Raw genomic sequence first — 21,793 nt, forward strand, 5'->3', positions numbered from 1 at the left:
TTATTTTTGTTTTATTTTTCATTAAATTTTATTTATTTTTTGTATATATTTTATCTTATCTCTACATTACTTTCCCTAAAACAAATTATACACCCTTCGATTTATAAAGTAAATAAATAATAATTACTAAGAGTTTTTCTAGGTAATATTTTCTTTCACCATGAATTATTTTTATACTCTTTCTATTTAATCTATTTGTTTTGAGCTATATTCTATCAAATTTTTTTTTTGAAAGCGATGGAGTTTTTTTTTCTAAACTTTCTAATAATTTTCTAAAAACAGTGTTATTTGGGAATAATATTTGTTTTCAACTTTACAGATGCTTGATGCGCTTTGAAATTTTAACAATTATTAACAAAACAAAATTAATAAAATTATATTTCTTCTTCGGCGAGAGATTTTACTCAAAAACTTCTTTTCTTTCAACTTGTCTGACATCTTTATTTTTTATGTGGATAAGAGTGTCCCAAATGACCCGACTTTTGAAAAAGTTATGCGCTGCAGGCTAAAATTGATTCTAGGCTTAGTACAAGATCCTATGCGAAATTTGGGCCAGATCGGAGCACGGATAGGGGTCGGTCAACGAGCCTGAAATTTGTATGGGATTTTGTGACATTTTATTTGGGGGGATCATGGACCACCAGTTTTAATTCAACTGCTGTATAAAAAAAAGGGGTTGAATGAATGGGAATTTTTCGTTTTCTTTGACTCAGTAAAAAAAAACCATTTGATATTTCGTTCTTTGATTTTAAGTTTAAAAATATGGTGAAATTCGATTCGAAATTGATTCTGAATTCTTCTCAAATCAAGTTTATTGAGTTTTGGATTTATCACCGCGATTGTTTGTTCTTCGAAATTATCGACGTTTTTCGGTGAGTTTTAATAATAATAAAACAGATTTACCAGTTGTCCATACGTTTCGAGCTACTCTGGCATTCGCTCCTCCTCAGTGGACACTAAAATTATATTTTACTTTTTAACATTAAACTTTAAATCTAAATTTTTAATTTTAACTTACAAATGACTGGCCATCGTCTGAACTATTTTGATTTTGGACAGTTTGTTTTGTTTTGCGTTTACATTTGTTTGTCAGTGTCTGTGTCAATTTTGCGATTATGGGGTCGTAAGCGGTCTTAAAATTTAACGAGTCTCTCTGCCTATTAACGACATTATCGTCACCTCTCAATTTGATGTAAAATGTTTCGGCAGTTATTCTAGCATTGTATCCAGTAACTCTTTCCAATATTTTGGTATTTTCAAAATCAAAAATGTGCCCAGTTTCTAGGCAGTGCTGAGCTAGACCTGCCGAGCCAGTTTTTAGAAAAACGTTTGAAGCAACATAAGACAAATGTATGTATGTATGTATGTATGGTTCCCCCATCGGTAGCAAGGTCCTGCCTATGGCTGTGTGGCTTGGCCTTCGAATTGCTTCTAGGGCTTCCACGGTCCGATGGTTCGTCGAAGGAAGGCATCCAACACTTAGAAACCTACAATGGCCGGCTACCCGTGCCGCTTGCAAAATCTCTTTGGGTTATCCCCAGATGCATTCCCTCTGATTAATATATAATTACAATGATAAATAATAAGATAATATACATGAAAACAATGAATATAAAATACAATGAAAATGAAATGTGAAAGTTAAAAGAAATATAGGTATAATAATATAGATAAATAAACATTTGAAAAACACTTACAATAACACGATACTTAAACAAGTAACAATACGGTGATTGATAAAATAAAATATAAAAAGCTTAAATCTTTACAAACTGCACAATACGATGCAATGCACAAACAATTGAAGCATGAACTACAATAGCACAAACTAAACAAAAGCATAAACTACCCTTGTATTACTTCATTTACTAATTCTTACTATGTAGGAGCCATTACCATTTTTCAATATTTTATTTTACTTGTCGAAAAAAAATGAGGTAAGTGAATTTCACATTTCGAATTAAAGAGTGAAACAATTAACAGTTATTCATCTATTAAAAAGAAAATGTATTTTAATGATAGAACAACTTGAAAAGTGATAATAATGACAAATATACGTATGACTAAATGATTTATTTGAAAACAATTTTTTTGTAATACTTGAAGAAATTCCAAATGAAATAAAACTTTTTTTATATATAATTTGTTTATTTGAAACGGCTTCTGGATAAAAATTGGTCCTAAATCAGATAAAAAATTCAAACGACAAAATAAGATTGTATATTTCATCAAAACAAAAAATACAAATTTAGAGCTAAACTTAAACGATTTAAAGTAGAAACTGACATTCAGTAGTAAAATCCACTTTATGACACGCATGAACTGGAAAAGTAAACAGTAATGAAATAATTCATATTTAAAAACTTCAAAAGTGAACCAATCTAGCTAAAAGCACGAAAACATAAACCAGCGCAAGAACTGAAAATCTTTAGAACTAGTAGCGATGACACAAACCTGCACGAACGCAAGCACATAAACGGCGCTGATCAGAAACTTTCACAAGTCAAAGGTTACTGCGATTGAAATAATAAAAAGCATACTACCGACTACGGCTTGTGCAAAGAAGAGATAAAAAAGAAAAATTCTATTCTCCTACAATCATCTGTTCCATGATTCGGAACCGAGCTTGAAAAAAGTGTTAAAATAAGAGAAATAAATAGAATAGCTTTGCTATAATGGAAACTTCTCACCGGGATATATATCGCTGCTCGCCCGGTGCGTCTCCAACGAACATGTACCAACATGTTTCGGCGTCTGCCAAACCACAACACTAAACAAACCTTTCAGTAAAATCTTGTTCATAATTATCCCGATAACACATCTCGCACTTTGGAACAATCACAATCGACTCAGAGAAATCCATTCATAATTAATATAGGTACATTTCTTTTTCGGTTTCATCACTTAAAATCACTGAAAAATCTATCGGTACTAGTGGCCATCGAGTCGGAGCAAAATCAAACCGAACCGTTCACGTCGAAAGCTCAACGAAGACTCTGAAGCAACATAAGACAAATGTATCCACAAAACCAATAAGTACAGGTCTAGCTCAGCACTGTCTAGAAACTGGGCACATTTTTGATTTTGAAAATACCAAAATATTGGAAAGAGTTACTGGATACAATGCTAGAATAACTGCCGAAACATTTTACATCAAATTGAGAGGTGACGATAATGTCGTTAATAGGCAGAGAGACTCGTTAAATTTTAAGACCGCTTACGACCCCATAATCGCAAAATTGACACAGACACTGACAAACAAATGTAAACGCAAAACAAAACAAACTGTCCAAAATCAAAATAGTTCAGATGATGGCCAGTCATTTGTAAGTTAAAATTAAAAATTTAGATTTAAAGTTTAATGTTAAAAAGTAAAATATAATTTTAGTGTCCACTGAGGAGGAGCGAATGCCAGAGTAGCTCGAAACGTATGGACAACTGGTAAATCTGTTTTATTATTATTAAAACTCACCGAAAAACGTCGATAATTTCGAAGAACATCAAATCAAGTTTAACAAAGTGCAAAAATGTTTCAATCAAAATCAAAGTGAACTATGTTTCAATCAAAACGTTAGTTAGTGAGGTACATTAAAATTTGAAACCATGTGCAGTTTAGTTATTATAATCTATATATATAAAAATGAATTTCTGTCTGTCTGTCTGTCTGTTTGTCTGTCTGTCTGTCTGTCTGTCTGTCTGTCTGTCTGTTCCCTATAGACTCGGAAACTACTGAACCGATTTGCGTGAAACTTGGCAGGTGGGGGTATTGGAGGCCGGAGAAGGTTCCTATTATGGTTTGAGACCCCTCCCTCTCTCATGAAGGGGGGGAGGGGCCTCCCAAACAAAAGACAATTTTTTGCATAACTCGAGAACCCATCAAGCAAATGGTATCAAATTTGGCATGGGGTGGTATTTGAGAACGAGGAATATTTCTATGAATATCAGGTATCCCTCCCTCCTCTCAGTGGCGTGATAGGAAGGGGGTTTTTGGGGTGTGATTATTTGAGTGATTTGTGGGGGTGATTATTTGAGACTCCTCCCTCTTTCCAGAAGGGAGATATAAAGGGGGGAGGGGGCCTTTTTTATAATTTTTTACATAACTCAAAAACTAATTAAGCAAATTGAACCAAATTTGGCATGGGCGGGTATTTGGGAACGTGACATGTTCTAATGATTGTTTGAGACCCCTTCCTTCTTCCAGAGGGGAGAAAGGAAAGAAGGAGGGGAGTTTAATACAATTTTTACTGCATAACTCACAGCATAACATAACTACAACAGCAAATGGAACCAAATTTGGTATGGAACGAAATTTGGGTACGAGAAATGCTTCTATGAATATTTGGAATCCCTCACTCCTTCAAAGATGTGGATGAAAAGGGGGAGGAGAGGTCTCTATTACAGTTTTCAGTATAACTGGAGAGTTGATCGAGCAAATTGAACCATATTTGACATGTGGGGGTTTTTGGATACGAGAAATGTTTCTATTATAAATTTAAGCCCCAACTTTTTTTCAGCGGAAAGATATATAGGGGGGCTTCCATACAATTTTTTTGCATAATTCGAGAATTAATTGAGCAAATGAAACCAAATTTGGCATCAAAAAGAATTTGAGTACGAGAAATACTTTTTCTTTGTGAAGCAATACCTTTCTTGCAGTAGGATGATAAAATTGGGAATATAGGAAGGGAAGAGAAGGCTTACATTTAACTTTTTTTTTATTAAATCCGAGAAATGGACAAAACATAACATGGAAAATCATTTTGGTATGATTCTATGAATATCTGACACACCATCCTCCTTTCAGTGAGTAGGTACCTAGGAGGAGGGAGTTGAGGCCAATACACTTTTGTTAGCATAAGTTCTCAATTTATGCAATCAAAACCAACACATGGAAATAAATATGGCATGGAAAGGTACTTGGTTACGAGATATGTTTCTACGAATGTTATATACCCTTACGCTTTACAGTGTAGAGAGGGGAAGAAAGAAGGCTCCTTTTAAATTATGATGTAAAGCTTAAAAACTTATCAACCAATAAAGTTATAATTTGATATAAGAGGATTTTTGGACACGAAAAAATGGGTATGATTATTAAAGACCACGTCCTCCATTCAGCAGGGGGTGAAGGGAAGGAGAGGGGAGGCTCTCTATCAGTTTTTAGCATAAATCCAGAGAATATCAAGCAAAAACAATCATATTCTATAAGTTAGATTGTTTAGGTACGATTAATTTGAGACCCTCCAGACAGATCAAAATTATCAGATCTTTTACACAAATTTATAGAGCAAGATTCAGAATATTAGTTTGAGTTATCTTTGTGTTGCAATTCGAAACTCCAGCTGCAGCTCCCATTTTATAGCGGTTGCTTATGAATTATGTTATAATGCCAATAAAACAATAAAAATATTAATAATTTTTGAAAAAATCATTTGATTTTGGAAGGTGTAGCAAAGCACACCGGGTCAGCTAGTATAAATATAAAGATTGTGACTGAAATATGATATTGCTCAGAGTAAAATACGCGTGAACGTGTTTTGAACTTTTATTTCAGTTTCAAAGTTCAGTTTTCTTCTTCTTCTTCTCCTCTTTATGGTGAGCTAAAACAGCTAAACTGCCAAAAGTTCAGTTTTCATTTTTGACGTTTGTGGTAGTGCTTCTTCTTCTTCAGGAAGAGTTGAAAAATTCCATACACGCTGGGCCACTTTCAACCATTAATGTTTGAAAAATAACCATAATGGCAGATTTGTGGATTAAGTCGTTTTATGCGTTTTCAGCGAAATCTCATAAAATGAGATTTCTCAGAGATCTTGCACTATGGTTATTTTTCAACCGTGCTCTCACATATGGAATAATAACCGTTTTTTTGGGAAAAAAGTCATTCTTTTCGAAATAAATGAAACGTTTTTGTAAAAATATTAAATGGATTATGCATTTATTTGACCATCAAGTTCAACTTATCAACTGCATCACTTATAATAATCAATCTTCTGACATTCAGCCGAAAGTGGCATTCTTCCGGTTCACTACAAAACCCCGAAATTTTTTTTGCAGTCCTTCCACGTTCCGGCGAGTCTCATGATAAGTTTATGAGCACCATCAAAGTTGAACCAGGAGTGTCTATAGACAAACCAGCTTAATTTGGACTCAACATCGTCGGAAGTTTTCCGGAATGACTCTTCAATCAACTGTGCTGAATGCCACATAATGAGCCTTTGTTGAAATTCCCATCTTTCCTAAAATTAGAAGAAATAAATCAAATTTTATTTGGATACAAAACTTATCTCTGCATTGTCTCAGGCCGATCGGAACTTGCGTGGTCAGATTCGTACGAACTATTTCAACTGAACCTTAGACCAACCACAAAATTCGATCGTTTTTAATAGCGGGCTTTTTCTCAATATCAGGGAGCCGGAAGACCATTCCTTTAACTCTCACGGGCAAGCCTAACTAGATTCATTTTTTAGCTTAAAAAAAAATACCTCTAGAAATATCTTGAAATTGTTATACTGCATCCGGGTCGACAATTTTCGTTTTTGGGTCCTTATTTTCAGGCAGCTGTGCTTTCTTGATTTCTGTTTCCAGTTTCCAAGTCGCGGAGGAGGATTGCCCATTCTATTTTCTTCCATGGCGAGCACTCGGAACCGGATCGCTTGACCTAAATATTTGATATAATCAGATCCCGACGTTATTAAGATTAACCTTTCACCACATCAATACTTACAATACAATTGTTTCATTGGAGCCGGCAGCTTATATTTCCCTATTTCTTGTAACAAACTTAGCGATACTGTAAAAAAGCAGGAAAAACCTAACCCGAAACAACTGACGCGCTACAAAATTTACGAAGAAAACAAAAACAAAGATAAATTTTCAGTCATTAAAATGCTGAATTTTGAACCATTCTGCAAATTTTCTGCAGAACTTTCTAAATGGTTGGAATTCAACGATTGGCTATGGAAAACAACAATTTTCGAAGTTCAAAGAAAAAAACCAAAAAACGGTTGTAAAAAAGTCGAAAATGGATATAAAAAAACGAGCGTGTAGTATGTCTATTATATAATGTATAATGTATATATAATGTATATATAATGTCTATTATATAATAGAGAAGACAATGTGTATAATGTATATATAATGTATATATATATAATGTATATATAATGTCTATTATATAATAGAGAAGAAAATGTGTCCACTGAAAAGAAGTCAATGCTAGATTAGTTTCAAACTAGGCTGGCCTAACCACTTAAAGGAAAACTATCGAAACCGTCCATTTTTCCAATTCCGAATTAACGGTTGGTAGAAAATGGTAGAAAAACCCGGTATTTGCGGTAAATTTTTGTCATCCTGAAAACTTAAGTTGACACTTAAACAAGACAATTTTGTCATCAGCTGCAAAAAATCACAGAGATATTGAAAAACAACGTCTTTTTTCGGCTCTATAATTATTTTAATATTCTTTTTTCCAAGCCACTGATACTTGATTTGACGTCAAATGTGCTTAAATGTAGTTCAATTAGATTAATATATCTTGTTCAAACAACGCTGGATTTCTCATCGTTCGAATTGGCTAGAGCGAAGGGGATTCGGCATTATACATAATTTGACCTTAGATTCATAGGTTGGTACAAATGTCCGCTATGAGTTTAGAATAGTAAACTTTGAAAAGGATGCGACTGAAATGCTCCATCCAGGATAAGCTAAAACTGTGTAGTTTTTTAAGGATAGCCGAAAAAATCCGTATTTAAGATACTTAAAGACATATAAACACCTCTTTTAGTTGAAAATTTCCTGATAGATCTATTACCGTCAAACGGGACATCATGCAACAGCGGGGTTAGATGCAACATTTATAGAACACCACACTGATTCAATATTTAATTTAATGTAATGTTGGATCTCAACTATATTGGTCACTCTAACAACGAACGTCACACAACATGGTGTACAACTCCGTAAAGCGTTTGCTTGTTTTGTATAGCTTAAGTGTTGCCAGTTGTATGATAAGTTTCAATTTGTATTCAAAATAAGAGCGGGAAAAAATGTAATGTTTAATGAATGTTCAATAAACGACCTCTTTTTACTGTTAACAGTCCCCAAGTAAAGTTCTGGTTTCTGCTCATCCGAAAACCGGTCCGACACAAAACATGTAATGTGATAAAGTTATCTTTCAATGATTACAAAAAGATGATGACATAATTTCTTGCATCCTAAGATAGTATTTTTAAGTTTTTGATTTTCATACAAAATTTGAAAAATCGAACAATAAATGTACAATTTTTTTACATTTTTCGATGCCGTAAAAAACTTTACCCAGTATGACGGATTGGCTTAATAATATCACCTACAAACTATATATTGGTTTCCTCATCCTATACTTACTCTGTTAATGTAAAAATATTTTTCGAACAATCACTAAAATTTTTTATATACATATTTTTATTATTCAGTTACCAGTCTGGGGTTAAAATGCAACAAAAAACAAAAAAACACCTTGTAAACCTTCTTTCCATATACTGGAATATGATTGATTTGTATCACGCGTTTGTCAATATTGAAATTTCTTTCATCCAAACATTATTTTTCATGATTTCGACTTTTACAATTTTTAGTAGTATTGTTTTACCCCTACAGGGTGACAAAAAAGTCCGGTCACACAGGAAAACCTCAATATCTCAAAGAATAAGAAGAAAATCTTAATCTGGCTTTCATAGTTTTATTCAGTAACTCATAAAGATACTTCACAGACGATATTTCGGAATTACACCACCTTTACCTGATCGAACCAGCTTCAGACGTCTCGGAAAGTTGTCGCAAGCGGCGCGCACCTGTTCCATCGGCATCTCGTCCCAGATTTTCGTAATTACTCGCTTGAACTGCTCCAAATTTGCTATTTTATAGTCGTTCAGCTAAGACATCATGTATCCCCACACGAAATAATCCATTGGATTCAGATCCGGAGACGACGGAGGCCATTCATTCTTCGAAATGAAATCGGTCAAGTTTTCCTCACACCACGCCTGAACAACCTTCGCGGTGTGGGATGCTGCGCCATCTGTCAGGAAGCAAGACTGACGTTTTATTTTGGAACCGAGAAACGTCCAGCTTGTCCGCAGGAGCTTGCTGGAGGCTCACACTAAAAACTCGATCATTTTGGGGATTGACTGTTTGCTCCAAAACGAACAGCTTCTCGTCCGAAAAAATAAGCTCGTCATCTGCGCACCAAACCGTGCAGCGATAACAGATGCCCTTAACTCTGCCATGGCTCACATCTCAATGTAAACAAACTGAACACAGGAACGAAACTCTGCCACTTTGGGCAGCAGAGTTAGCCCTTTCATTTGACATATAGAAGGCACCAGAGAGATGTAACGTGTAGGCTACAGGCGACCCCGAAAAAGTGTGACCGGACTTTTTTGTCACCCTGTAAATGTCTGCAGCACCCTTATATTCAGAAATAATGTAAACGTAAGTTTACACAAAACAAAAAATCACTGCAAATTGTGCTTTCATGCGTAATTATCTTTAAGTTATCGCAAATTTATCAAAAACTATACATTTTCACACGTTTTCATAAGATTTTTCATCAAAAACAAAGTTACCCCATTTTCCAAGAAAGGTGAAAATCGAATGTTTTTAGAAAATTGAAAATAACTAAGAAACCAATAATTTTTCTAACTACGCCGATGGGACATAACCATCAACTTTAAAACTTTTGAAACATAAAGGGTATGATTAACTGTGAACATGAGGTTTTTAGAAGCCATTGAAATTGAAAATTTTTGCATGTTGCCCCAGTTTACGGTACTGTAGTTAATCTATACATTTTACGTCACTTTTACTGCAAATTTACGAATCTTTCAAATGAATCCAATATGTTTCACATAAAAAATGGTATATTTTCAAATACCGAAGTATCGTATTTAAATAAATAAAAAAACTGGTAAAACCGACCACTCTTCTTCACTCGTATGGCCAACTAGATATTGTTTTACTATTTGAAGTCGCAAAAAGTAATTTCGAAGTATGTACCTACAGAAAATCGTAGCGATAATTTTTCAAATATTCAACATGAAGGTGGAAGCCACAGATTTTTTGAATAACTATCCTAGCTGGTATGCGAGATGCATAGTGAAGCTAAACGAAGTCCATTTGAATACCAATGATCATTTTTTTTTCTTCACAGTTAGCTAAGGCGTGATCGGTCACTGAAACAATTATCTCTATTCGAAAGTGACAAAAAATTAATGAAGAAATTGCTAACGGAAGTGATAGTGAACTGCTTCCACTTTTCAACACATTGAATGTATCCCAATCGAGGGGAAGGTCAATAGTCGCAAAAACAGTCCCGAAAAATTATTCTTTGTTTTGTTCAACGAACGAAGATAGCGCACGTTTAAATCACGGGTGTCTCGAAGTCTGAGCCAGTCGAGAATTCAACCACCTACAATATAAATACGGAACAGTTTACCACCAGAAGGCACATTCCAGTCTCAACAAACAACTAACCAACTGACAAACATGTTCCGTTACCTGCTTCTAGTTTCGGTGCTTACTGTTTTCGCTGTTAGCGCCTTCCCGAAGGATTACAAACCTAGTGAAATGAAAAAGATCCACATCATCTTAGAGTTTAAGAAATCTCCCGGAAACTCAGAGGAAGTGCTCGTCTATCGGGAAGACGACTCCCAGGAGCCGGAACAGCCCCAAGAACCAGTTGACGAAGAAATCGCTCCTGCCACTCCAAGCATCCAGGATATGAAGGAAGCCAGCTCATCGGAGGAAGAGTTCGAAGACCTGGATTCCTTGTACGGCGATGATTCCAGCAACAACGGTCCAAAGCTACTGCTCATGGGAACTCCCACGAAGGACGAGCCCAGCGTCAGCCTCGAGTCCGATATGGAAAAGCTGAGCGGAACCGATTCCAACGCCATTCGATACGCCCGCCGAACGGCCAAGTCAGTTGGGCCATCCGCCATGAGCGGATTCGAAGTGGTCGGAACCTTCAAAGAAAGCTCCGGTTGAGCTTTATCCAGTGCATTCCGAAAACGTGTTATGTGTTTGTTTTGTTTTTAGTTATGGTTAGTTTGTTTTTTTTTTGAACTAGCAGCCTGTTAAGAGCTTGTCTTTAAATACACGGCAAAGAATCCAAACAGGAACAACTGACCAATTGTTGACTGTTTACTGTTTACCAATAATTTTGGTAATTTAGTGTATTTTTGATTGTTGAATAAAGACAAATTACTAAACAACCAAGGAAAATGTAAAAATTACTACTCTAAATATGTAAGGATTCACTTCTTCGAAATCTATCCAGAAATCATTAAACTAAAGTAGGAATTTGATGCCTAATACTTTATTTACATTTGAATTTTTGTTTGTTAAATCAAAATACTGAAATTGGTTCGAAATCTTCACTCAGAATCTCATTATGCATTAAAGAAATGATAGAGAAAGAATGACTCTTTTAATAGTTTACGAATGAGAACCTGGTATCTTAGTTTTTAAGTTCCGTCAACAGGGGTGTTCTGGAACGAACCACCCTAACATGAGACGAAATGACCCAGTAATAACATGGCGATTCTGCGCGCATTAACGGCGGTAATGCGCGCCAAAATCATCGGCTTTTCCTCGGCCACGAAGAGGGTTTTCCGAAGGGTCCAGCCAAAATCACCCCAAGACTCGGTCTCCTTTCCCAGCCAACCACCATCGGAGACGGACCACGGTAACAAAGTCAGCGGCTTTTGGAGCCAAGTCAGAGGCCAGTATGGCCATAGTCAGAGGTCCAAAAGGGACCATAGTTTGTGTCGGAAAGTCTATAATTGTAATTAAAGTCTAAGTTGTTGATAATACAGTCCACTATTTGTAATGTTTTTGAAAGAATGTGTGCGGTTATTTATCGAAGGAAGAAAGGTCTGATGCTATCGATCCTGCCATCAGGGGCGATCCTGATCAAGGGGTAACGTGCAACTATTCAATTTCAATTCCAACGTCTTATGCATCAAAAGTTTCAAGGCTCATTAAACATCAAATTGACCTAGTCAGAAAAAATATTGATTTTTTATATCATTTTTAATTATCTAAAAACCTGCGATTTCCAACCTTCTCACAAAAACTTTGTTTTGAATTAAAAACTTAATGAAAATATCTCTCATCATCCTTCATTGCGGAGGTTCTGCTGTAGTTTGGCTTATGCTTATGATTCATACACAGCCAGATCTTGTCAGCATCCCGGTGAGTAGTAAGAATACATTTATTTACTACTCATCTTTACTAGGCCGGGCCCACTGTGCAGTATTGGGCGCAGAGACAACTGGTACACAGGGAGGAAGAAACGTGGACAACAGTACAATACGTTTATGTCATTATTGATTATCAAATATTCTATCCTTCAGAGCTTAAATTTTGTATGCTTCTTGATGATGGTAATTCTTGAAGTCGTCTTGGATGTAAATGAGGTTTCTATGCACAGAAATTCAAAACTATGGGATACAAGTGAACAAGGTAAAGTTATATCATGATATTTTATCAAAAAAAATTATTTGCAAACAAATTTCAATTTCCGCATTATTTTTGCAGTATAGGTCTAAACATAAAGTTTAGACTTTCGGTGCACCATCATCTGTTGTCTTCAACCTTGGTTATAGCGTTTTTACTCGCTATTGAAAAGAAACGTTAGGCCGGAACAAATTTCAAATCCTTCTTTTGTCACTCGGAGTTGGAACATCGCGAGGGGGGGGGGGGGAGGGACAATAAAAAATAATGCGAAAAACAAATAAATAGGAATAAATTGCACGAAAGCTTGTATGCAACCAAATTGCATACTATATTATTGCATAAAACTTATAAATCATGTATTTTTTTTATCGAAAAATTCAATAAAATCAAGAATACAAAATGTAAATTCATTTCCATCTTCCAAAATTTGGTTTTTAGTCTTTCGTAATCTTTCGAATATTTGAATTTTTATTTGAAATTTACCTAAAATATTTAAAACTTTATTTATTCCCCCCTTCGGGATTTTGGAAATTTGGAAGGGGGGGGGGGAGTGACAAAAGAAGAAATTGATATATGTTCCAGCCTTATTGGAACAGCAAAAAAAAAACAAGGTAGTACAGCCATGAAACCTTTTAAAAACTATCCTTTCAAAAGATTCCATGGTACAAGACACAAGATTCAAACAAACAACAGATTGCCATTAAACCCAGTAGCCTAAAATTGGTGTATGTCGTCATAGTAACGGATCAATAAAGAAAGAATGAAAGATAAAATCCAAAATAAAATCATCGAAACTGAAAGAGAATAGCTTTTGTTACTATAAGGCCGGAACAAACTTCACTTCCTTCTTTTGTGACTCGGAGTTGGATCATCGTAAAGGAGGGATAGTAAAAATAATGCAAAAAATTATTTAATTATACTGTAAAGGGTGATACGGTCAAAATTTGGTCAATGGAAAACGCGTGTAAATCGGTGAAATCGTTTATTTAAAAAATCAAATTAAATTTCTTTTTCAAGTTTAATTAGTATAAAATTCAGGAAAAATATTCAGTTGGGCTTCCGCTTTTCCAAATCCGAATTGCCGGGCCTTACGCTTAACCCCTGCCATCAGATTTTGTACAGCTACCTTGTCCACCTTCTTCGCCGCAGAAAGCCAGTTTGTCTTGAACTGCTTCTCGTCCTTAGCAGTTTTTTTTTGTCTTCTTTAGGTTCCGCTTGACAATAGCCCAGTATTTCTCAATTTGGCGGAGCGCTGGCGTGTTGGGAGGGTTCTTGCCCTTGGGAACCACCTGCACGTTGTTGGCGGCGTACCACTCCATGGCCTTTTTACCGTAATGACAAGATGCCAAATCCGGCCAAAACAGTACGAAACAACCGTGTTTCTTCAGGAAAGGCAGCAGATGTTTATTCAAATACTCTTTCACGTAAATTTCTTGGTTGAGAGTCCCGGAAGCTATGAAAATGCTGTTTTTCAAGCCACAGGTACAGATGGCTTGCCAAACCAGATATTTCTTCGCGAACTTTGACAGTTTCATGTGCTTGAAAATATTTTTCCCCTTCCTTTTGCCGTATAAAACTCCTGTTGCGGAAGCTGCTTGTAGTCGGCTTTGACGTAGGTTTCGTCGTCCATTACCACGCAGTCAAACTTCGTCAGCATCGTCGTGTACAGCCTCCGGGATCGCGCTTTGGCCGTCGTATTTTGTTTATCATCGCGATTTGGAGGCACTACCTTCTTGTAAATCGATAGTCCGGCTCGTTTTTTGGCTCGATGCACGGTTGTAGACGATACACTCAGCTTATTTGCGGCATCTCGGAGAGAGAGGTTAGGGTTTCGCTTGAAACTACCGGCAACTCTCTTTGTCGTCTCAGCGGCTTCCGGTTTTCGATTTCCCCCCGATCCAGACTTTCTGGCTGTAGACAAACGTTCCCCAAACACTTTAATTACATTTGTAACGGTTGATTTGGCAACTTTTAGCGATTTCGCCAGCTTTGCGTGCGAGTAGCTCGGATTTTCGCGATGCGCGAGTAAAATTATGATACGCTGCTCTTCTTCCTTGGACGGCATTTTGACAACTGAAGACTGAATTCCAAAATCAAAATAGGAGCAACATTCTACACACACACACACACCTTCAAAATGAGGGGTGTTCAGGTTTATTAAATGCAAAATTGAAAGAAATACGTTAAGTTTATATTGACCAAATTTTGACCGTATCACTCTTTAGGAAAAAAGAGTAGTTCATAGTATGCATTATAGATGGCGCCCGTGGCGTCCAAAAATTAAAACCGATGAACTTCTTCATTGGACGCTTATTCAAAAACTACTTATCAGAATGTCACAAAAAATCGCAAATGTGAACATTTTATAACTAGATAGCTTCACTAGAAATTTCATCAATTTTTATCCATGGATTGAAAAGTTATTCTCAAAACAAAGTGTTACATTTTTTCGAATACACTCCTCATCTACTTTTTCAATTGCCATTCAGATAGTAAATTCCTCACTATGATTTGTTAAAGGAACAGACTTTGTATTTTATAGCTAATCTACAGCAATTTTTCTAGAGCATATTTTTATGATTTTTTGAGTTAGGGAATAAAAAAAATACAGAAAAAGGTGAATATTTGACAGAAAATATATTTTGTATTCTTTAGAAGGTTTTTGATTTTTTTTGTGTTTTGTTCAAAAGAATATGAAGATAGATTTAGCGGTTTTAGTATGAAGTGTGATACACTGCTAGAACTCTTACGGGTAACGAAACTCGGGATAATGGAGACTCCACCAAATTATAGAAATTCATTTATGTAGGAAAAAAAATTCAAACAGAGTTTCTGTAATAAAGCTTAGTGTTTTCATGAATTTCAAGAACAATCAAATAAATAAATAAATATACATTCTGAATCACTTTTTTCCAAAAATAAGTAAGCAATGAATTTTATTTAATAAAATGAATTTCATAAAACAATATCAGTTATTTTTCTAAAAATAAAATAATGCATAATACACAGCTGTTTAAAAAAAGTGCTTAAAAACTTTCTCCACTTCCACTTGGAATATAATAGCCTAAAAACTCGCCCATTTAGATGAATTTAACCGTTACGACGAAATTCGAGTTCAATATTAATTGTCGCTTAGGGTATTCATCAAGCACTCTCATCCGTAACTTGAGTCCGCCAGATCCGAGAACAACCCTTCCAAATCGCTCACAAAATACCGGTTCCTGTCAGAGGAAACGACTTTCGATTTCTAACATCATCTAGCTAGTGGAACGGAAATATGCAGCACATTTACGAGAAGAAATAACCTTCCTCCTCGGCAAAAACCTCCTCGTTAGAAGTCTGGTAGGCGGCAATCAAAAGCGCCACATGTGTCCCACATCTCGAGTCTCATAAATTCAAGGCGGCTCAGCTCCTTCCTTCCTCTTGGCTCGTTGAGTCACATTCCATCCAGATCTCGCGCCAGTTCTTTATCACTCTCTAGAATTCGCGTCGTCGTCGTCGTCCTCGTCCTCGTCGTCTGAAGCATTAAAGTGGTTTCCCCAAGTTGAATTCAAGCAAAATGAAAGGAAAAAAAAACACTCAGAAGAAGACTTTCACCCCTAACTTCTTGAGATATTCTTTGAGCGCCAGACGGTAAAACTTTTTCGAACGGGGAGTGGGGCCGATCTTGAGTACTAACTCTTGTTCAATGTTTGGGGAGTACTTAAAGACTGCACATATTATGCACATAAACTATTCGTTATTAAACGTGACTTTATACTAAAATAAACATAATTCCCCCTGGATGCGAGATGAGAGATAAACAAGCACGGGAGCTTGAGAAAACTTTGGTTTTTAAATTAAAAAGATGTTGGTACGTACTACATTGGAACATACATTCATTACAACAACTTTCCTGACAATTTGAAAAGAACACTAGCTAGCTTGATTAAAATTTAATTTCGCTGTAGGCATGCGAAATTTAAATAAAAACTAAAAATATACCACTCTGAGTGTAAAAGCAATCTTATTACTGATAATTTATTATGGCGATAACACATATATGTAAGGGTATTTGTACCATATTTAAATACCATAGTACCATTAAACTTCTGATGAAACTAACTTAAACACCAGTGCTGGAGCACATGTTTCATAACATATTGTGTCTATATGAAAAATCATCAAAGATTCAACCTATACCTAGGTACAATGACACTAGAAGCCGTATCAATCTAAACTGTAACAACAGCGATGACCAACGTACAAAAATAGGTCTGGACTCGTCGTTGGTCGCTATCGTCTGCTTTATTTATATTTCACTGCGTGACGCGCTTGTTGACCGAGCGAAGAAGAACCAGGAGTAGGCTGGTTGTGTTACCTACTTGTTTTGAATTAGCCGTTGGCCATGTTCGCTCGGGTGGTTTTCACGCTTCCATCATGTAGCCGAAATAGCTCAGTTGGGAGAGCGTTAGACTGAAGATCTAAAGGTCCCCGGTTCAATCCCGGGTTTCGGCACAGTATCGCTTTTTTGACGTTAAGCCATTGGGCAGCGATGACTTAGTATTCCTCAAAGCAGCTAGGCCGGAACAGAACAAATATCGATCCAATCGGTACGGTTATTTTTTAAATTTTGAATTTTTTTCTTAACTTTCGGCAAATATTACCGAATAATCGGTAGTTTTAACCGAAATACCTTTATTTTTCCCGTTTTAGTTAAATAGGAATTGATATTTATTTACAGTACGCGACAAAATTCCCTGCAAACCCCGTCCGAACTTAAGGTTTTATTATTTGTTTATTCTTTTAGGGGGTTTATGAATTCGATAAGTTGGCGAAAAGGCAAGATTCCGTAAATATTTGTAAACTTTAAGCTAAAACAGTAAAGAAGTTTTTTTTTAAGCAACATTGTTTGAAAATAGGGTAAATGATCTTGAACGGATCAAAATGGCTCAATTCGACGCAACTCGAAACAGTTGATCAAGCGGTATGGATAGGAGTTATATCCGAACTATTTTTTTTTAGTTCAGCAGATAGATCTTGGTTTCTGCTTTCAAATGATGATTTGTAGAATATATTAGAGTAAATCCTAACAACTCTAGAGCCGTTTTACTGAAGAAAGATTTCTGATCCTGAGCGGAAATTAGATATGATCTTGAGCGAAACCATTTTGTATTGTAAACATCTGATTCTCACTCCTAATCTTTGTGTAACTGTAAATTTCAATTAAATTTCATCTTTTGAGATTTTTAAGCTCAAAAATAATGTTTATACGTAAATAACAGAAACTTAGCCTTCCAAAGTTGTTCTCAAAATATCCGTTAAAATTTATCTCTTACTTAAAAAAGATATCCAATGTTTCACTTTGATGTATCTTATTTTGAAAGAATCGATTCTCTATACTCATATTTTAATTTTTTTATCTCAAAAATTCAATACGTTAGTATATTTAAATGATTATTTGAATGTCTGCGTTAAGGATTATATTGCCCGAACAACTTTTGAAGCTAACGACAGAGTCAGTTATACAAAAGTAAAAGCCTTCATTTACAGATTTTGCGAAAAAAAACTGTACATTGCTCTAAATCTAAGTGTTTTTTGAGACAAAAAATTCTTTTTTTTTGTGATTTTATCCAAAAATTCTGCGATGAATTTCTGTGATGCCAATTCCTTTAATTTCATTGAAAAATCATGATAAATTGAGTCATTTTATATTTAAGTTGGGAGAAATCAGCTTACATTGAATATCTTATCATACTTTTCTTATTCAAAGTAGAGAACCTAAATTTTATATTGACCAAGGAAATCCATTTAAAAGTGAAAAATTCTGTGAAATCTGTGAATATTTCAAAGTTTTGTTTTCTTTGATTAAAATTTGCTCAAAATTCTGTGAAATTACAAACTTTTCTGTGATTTCGGCAACCTTGCTAACGATAAAATTTATTTATATTAAAAAATTATGGAAACATTTATTTCGTAGGGAAAAGTGGGGTATCATGGGCCACTTTTTTTCTTTGCTTCATAACTCCTTTATTATAAAAGATAAAAAGAAAAAAGTAAAAAGAAAAGTTTTCTTCATTTTAAAGGTATCATTAGGATTTTATTTTAATTTTTTTTAATTTTTTAATTTTAATACAAATACAATCAGGCTCGGGAAATTGATGTGTTTACAATTTCCCGAGTCTGATTGTATTTGTTTTTTTTTTGATTTTGTAAAACCGTGGGGAAACGTTAGCCACCAAACCCAAATTGACTAGATAACATGCAAAGTTTATGAGTTGACTCAAAACTGAAATTTCCTAGAAAATGATGAGTAGGCTGCGGTCGAATCGGTTAGACGTGTTTTTTTTTCTGGCAGAAAATTTCCAGAGCTCCACAATATTGGAAAAAACGAAAAATGTCGGTTTTAATGAGACTTTTCATGTTTTAAAAAACGATTGAACGGTGCAATTTGAATTTTTGATACCTTGAGGGCTGTAATAAAAACGAGTGAAGTGATTTTTTCTTAAACTGTATAACGTTTGTTAACGGAAAATTTTTTAAAAAGTTAGATCGTTGTACTTTCGTCGAGTGCGGTTCGTTTTTTGTCTCCAGCGTGCCCTTAGATGCCACTATCTGTTTTGAATATCATCTTGTCAGTAAACATAGAGAAAATTTTATCAAGTCACAATGATTTAGCCAATAAATCGGTGGACTAAAGTGAGAACATAAAAGAGTTGAACTTTTTCGAAAGTTGTGAAGCGATTTGATACGATGTCCAATGAGTGTATTTTGTCGCAGTTTTTTTTTTTTTTTTGTCGTTGTGAAATGGGGAGAAATGGTTTGGGACCAGAGCAAATGGCAAAATTTAAAAGTGAAAATGGAGTTTACCGGTGATATTCGTTGTTTGATGCGAAAAGTGTTTTTAATGAATATTTAGCCGATGCATTTGTCGATCAAACAGGTTCAATCCAATCATGTGTTCCATAGACATGTGTCTCAGGAATTTGTTTGAATTTTATCAGGGAGTGATGAGTGCGCAAACTGGTTGCCATGGTGACATGTGACATGGGGTTTCGGGAAATTTCAAACAAAATCAACGCTTGTTACGTTAGCATTATTGTCGTTGAAGTGTCGTTTGGTTTCATCAGCCAGTTACTGTTAGGTTTTATTTCATCAGACTCCCAAAAGCTAAGAAATTTTTAACAAAAAAGTGATAATATTATGAAGATGCTCTGCCGCCATTCAGCGTCAGACAGTTCGCCGGCGTCGTGAGTGTGTGGTTGCTTTGATTTTCGGATAATCTGAAAATTGCCGAAATTGGGGCGATCTGTTTGTGAAAATGTATGGCATCTGGGTTAAGTGAAAAATCCCACACAAATCATCCAATGTCCGGGTTAAGTGGTAAATTTGTTCCTGGAGCAAAACAGTTTAAACGTGACGTTGTGGAATATGGGCTTGGAATTTGTTGGAACTTTATTGGTGCAAAAACATCAAATGGTACAAAAGCAGAAAAACTGTGAGAATGTTCCATTATTTATTTTTCTAAGCTTATCTCTCTTTTCCTCTAATGTTGACTTTATTGTTGATGATTGAATCGTGTTAGGGCCCGTTTCCGAATTCTGTAGCAGTTCTTTTAAACCAATTTTTTTTGCGATTCTTTGCAGTATATTCCTATTTTGGCGCTAAAATATCTTACAATGGAAAAAATTCTAAGAATTTCGGTGCTATATTAATAATTTCTCTGCTCTTTTCAAATCTTTTCAAAAGCGAGCAATGGCGCTATAACCATGGTCAATGACCTGAGATGAAGGCACAATGATCCAGAATTGAACAGTGTATAATGGTTAAAGAATTTTCTTTAATTATTGTATTGTTCAATTTTGGACTCTATGTAGAAAAACCTCATTTCCATCCCTTGAAGGAAGGCCCAACACCAAGGAGCATAGAAATATCTTAGCATCTATGCTCCCAACGAATAAATATCAAATGAACATGGGAACGTATGGTACTGTTGTCCACGTTTCTTCTTCCCCTGGTTCCAGTCGTCTCTGCGTCCAATACTGCACAGTGGGCCCGGCCTTGATAAGATGAATAGTAAATGTATTTTTACTATTCACCGGGATGCTGACAAGATCTGGCTGTGTACGTATCATAAGCATAAGCAGCATAAGCATGACTCAAAACTGAAATTTCCTAATTTATTTAGTTATTTTAAAGCGATTTCAGATGAGAAAATAAAAAAGAGAGTTGTGTATGATCGAAAAGTTCCTAATTCCTGGCTCGCGAACGTTTTGGCAAAATTCCTTATACAGGATTTATGTTCGTCTTTATCGCATTGGATAAAATGGACAAAATATTTTTATATCTCTATATTTGGCATAAGAAAATTTTGGTTAGTGGCAAATTTTTTTCAGAACATTTTTGCTAAACAATGCCTACATAAAAAAATAATGATTGTATAGAATTGTTCAAATTTAAGATGTTTTACATTAATAATTAGTAAGGTATTTATTTTAATTTCGAACTTTCGAAAATATTTATAGAAGTTGCTATTTTTTAAGAAGTTTAAAAAATAAATTTCTTTCTTTATTTCCTGAAATTAGAAAGAAGTAAACTAATTCTTTTCAACCAATGGTAGCAATTTATCAAATATTTAAAAATTAAAGTAAGGGATTAAGTTTGCGGCTCAAATCTGAATTATTTTCTACACATGTAAAATCGAATCAATTAAAGATTTGAGTTTGAATCTTTATCTTAGAAACATCTGTAATATAAGTAATGTTAAACAAATATCCAGTTAAATGTGTTTTCACTTGAATCTTATCTTGAAAAAGAATAACAAGTTTTTTGACCACAAATTATTATTAATAATACTTTAGGCCGGAACAAATTTAAAATCCTTCTTTTGTCACTCGGAGTTGGAACATCGCGAGGGGGGAGAATAAAAAATAATGCGAAAACAAATAAATTGGAATAAATTGCACGAAATCTTGTATGCAACAAAATTTCATACTGTATAATTGCACAAAACTTATAGATCGAGTCATTTTTTTTTATCGAAAAATTCAATAAAATCTATAGAAAAGGTGAAATACCTTTCATCTTCCAAAATTTGTTTTTTGGTCTTGTAATCTTTCGGATGTTTGATTTTTTTCTGAAATTTACATAAAATATTTCAAACTTTATTTATTTCCCCTTTCGGGGTTTTCGGAAATTTCGAAGGGGGGGGGGACCGGGGGTGACAGAAGAAGAAATTGAAATTTGTTCCAGCCAATATTTAATGATACAAATCCTAAAAAATTAAATAAAAAATCGAGGTATCCCAAAAATCTAATTT

General features: G+C 35.0%; 1 long non-coding RNA gene and 1 other non-coding gene across 3 annotated transcripts in view; both read left to right on the top strand.

Moving 5' to 3' along the window:
* Window positions 1-21,793, top strand: part of LOC129757091 (uncharacterized) — a 264,495-nt gene that overhangs the window by 69,972 nt on the left and 172,730 nt on the right. The gene's annotated exons all lie outside the window — the stretch shown is intronic.
* Trnaf-gaa (transfer RNA phenylalanine (anticodon GAA)) lies at window positions 16,920-16,992 on the top strand. Its single transcript has one exon. It is a non-coding gene; the product is annotated as a tRNA-Phe (tRNA).

This window comes from Uranotaenia lowii, chromosome 3 (genome assembly GCF_029784155.1).
Source record: "Uranotaenia lowii strain MFRU-FL chromosome 3, ASM2978415v1, whole genome shotgun sequence".
Taxonomy (NCBI): Eukaryota; Metazoa; Arthropoda; class Insecta; order Diptera; family Culicidae; genus Uranotaenia; species Uranotaenia lowii.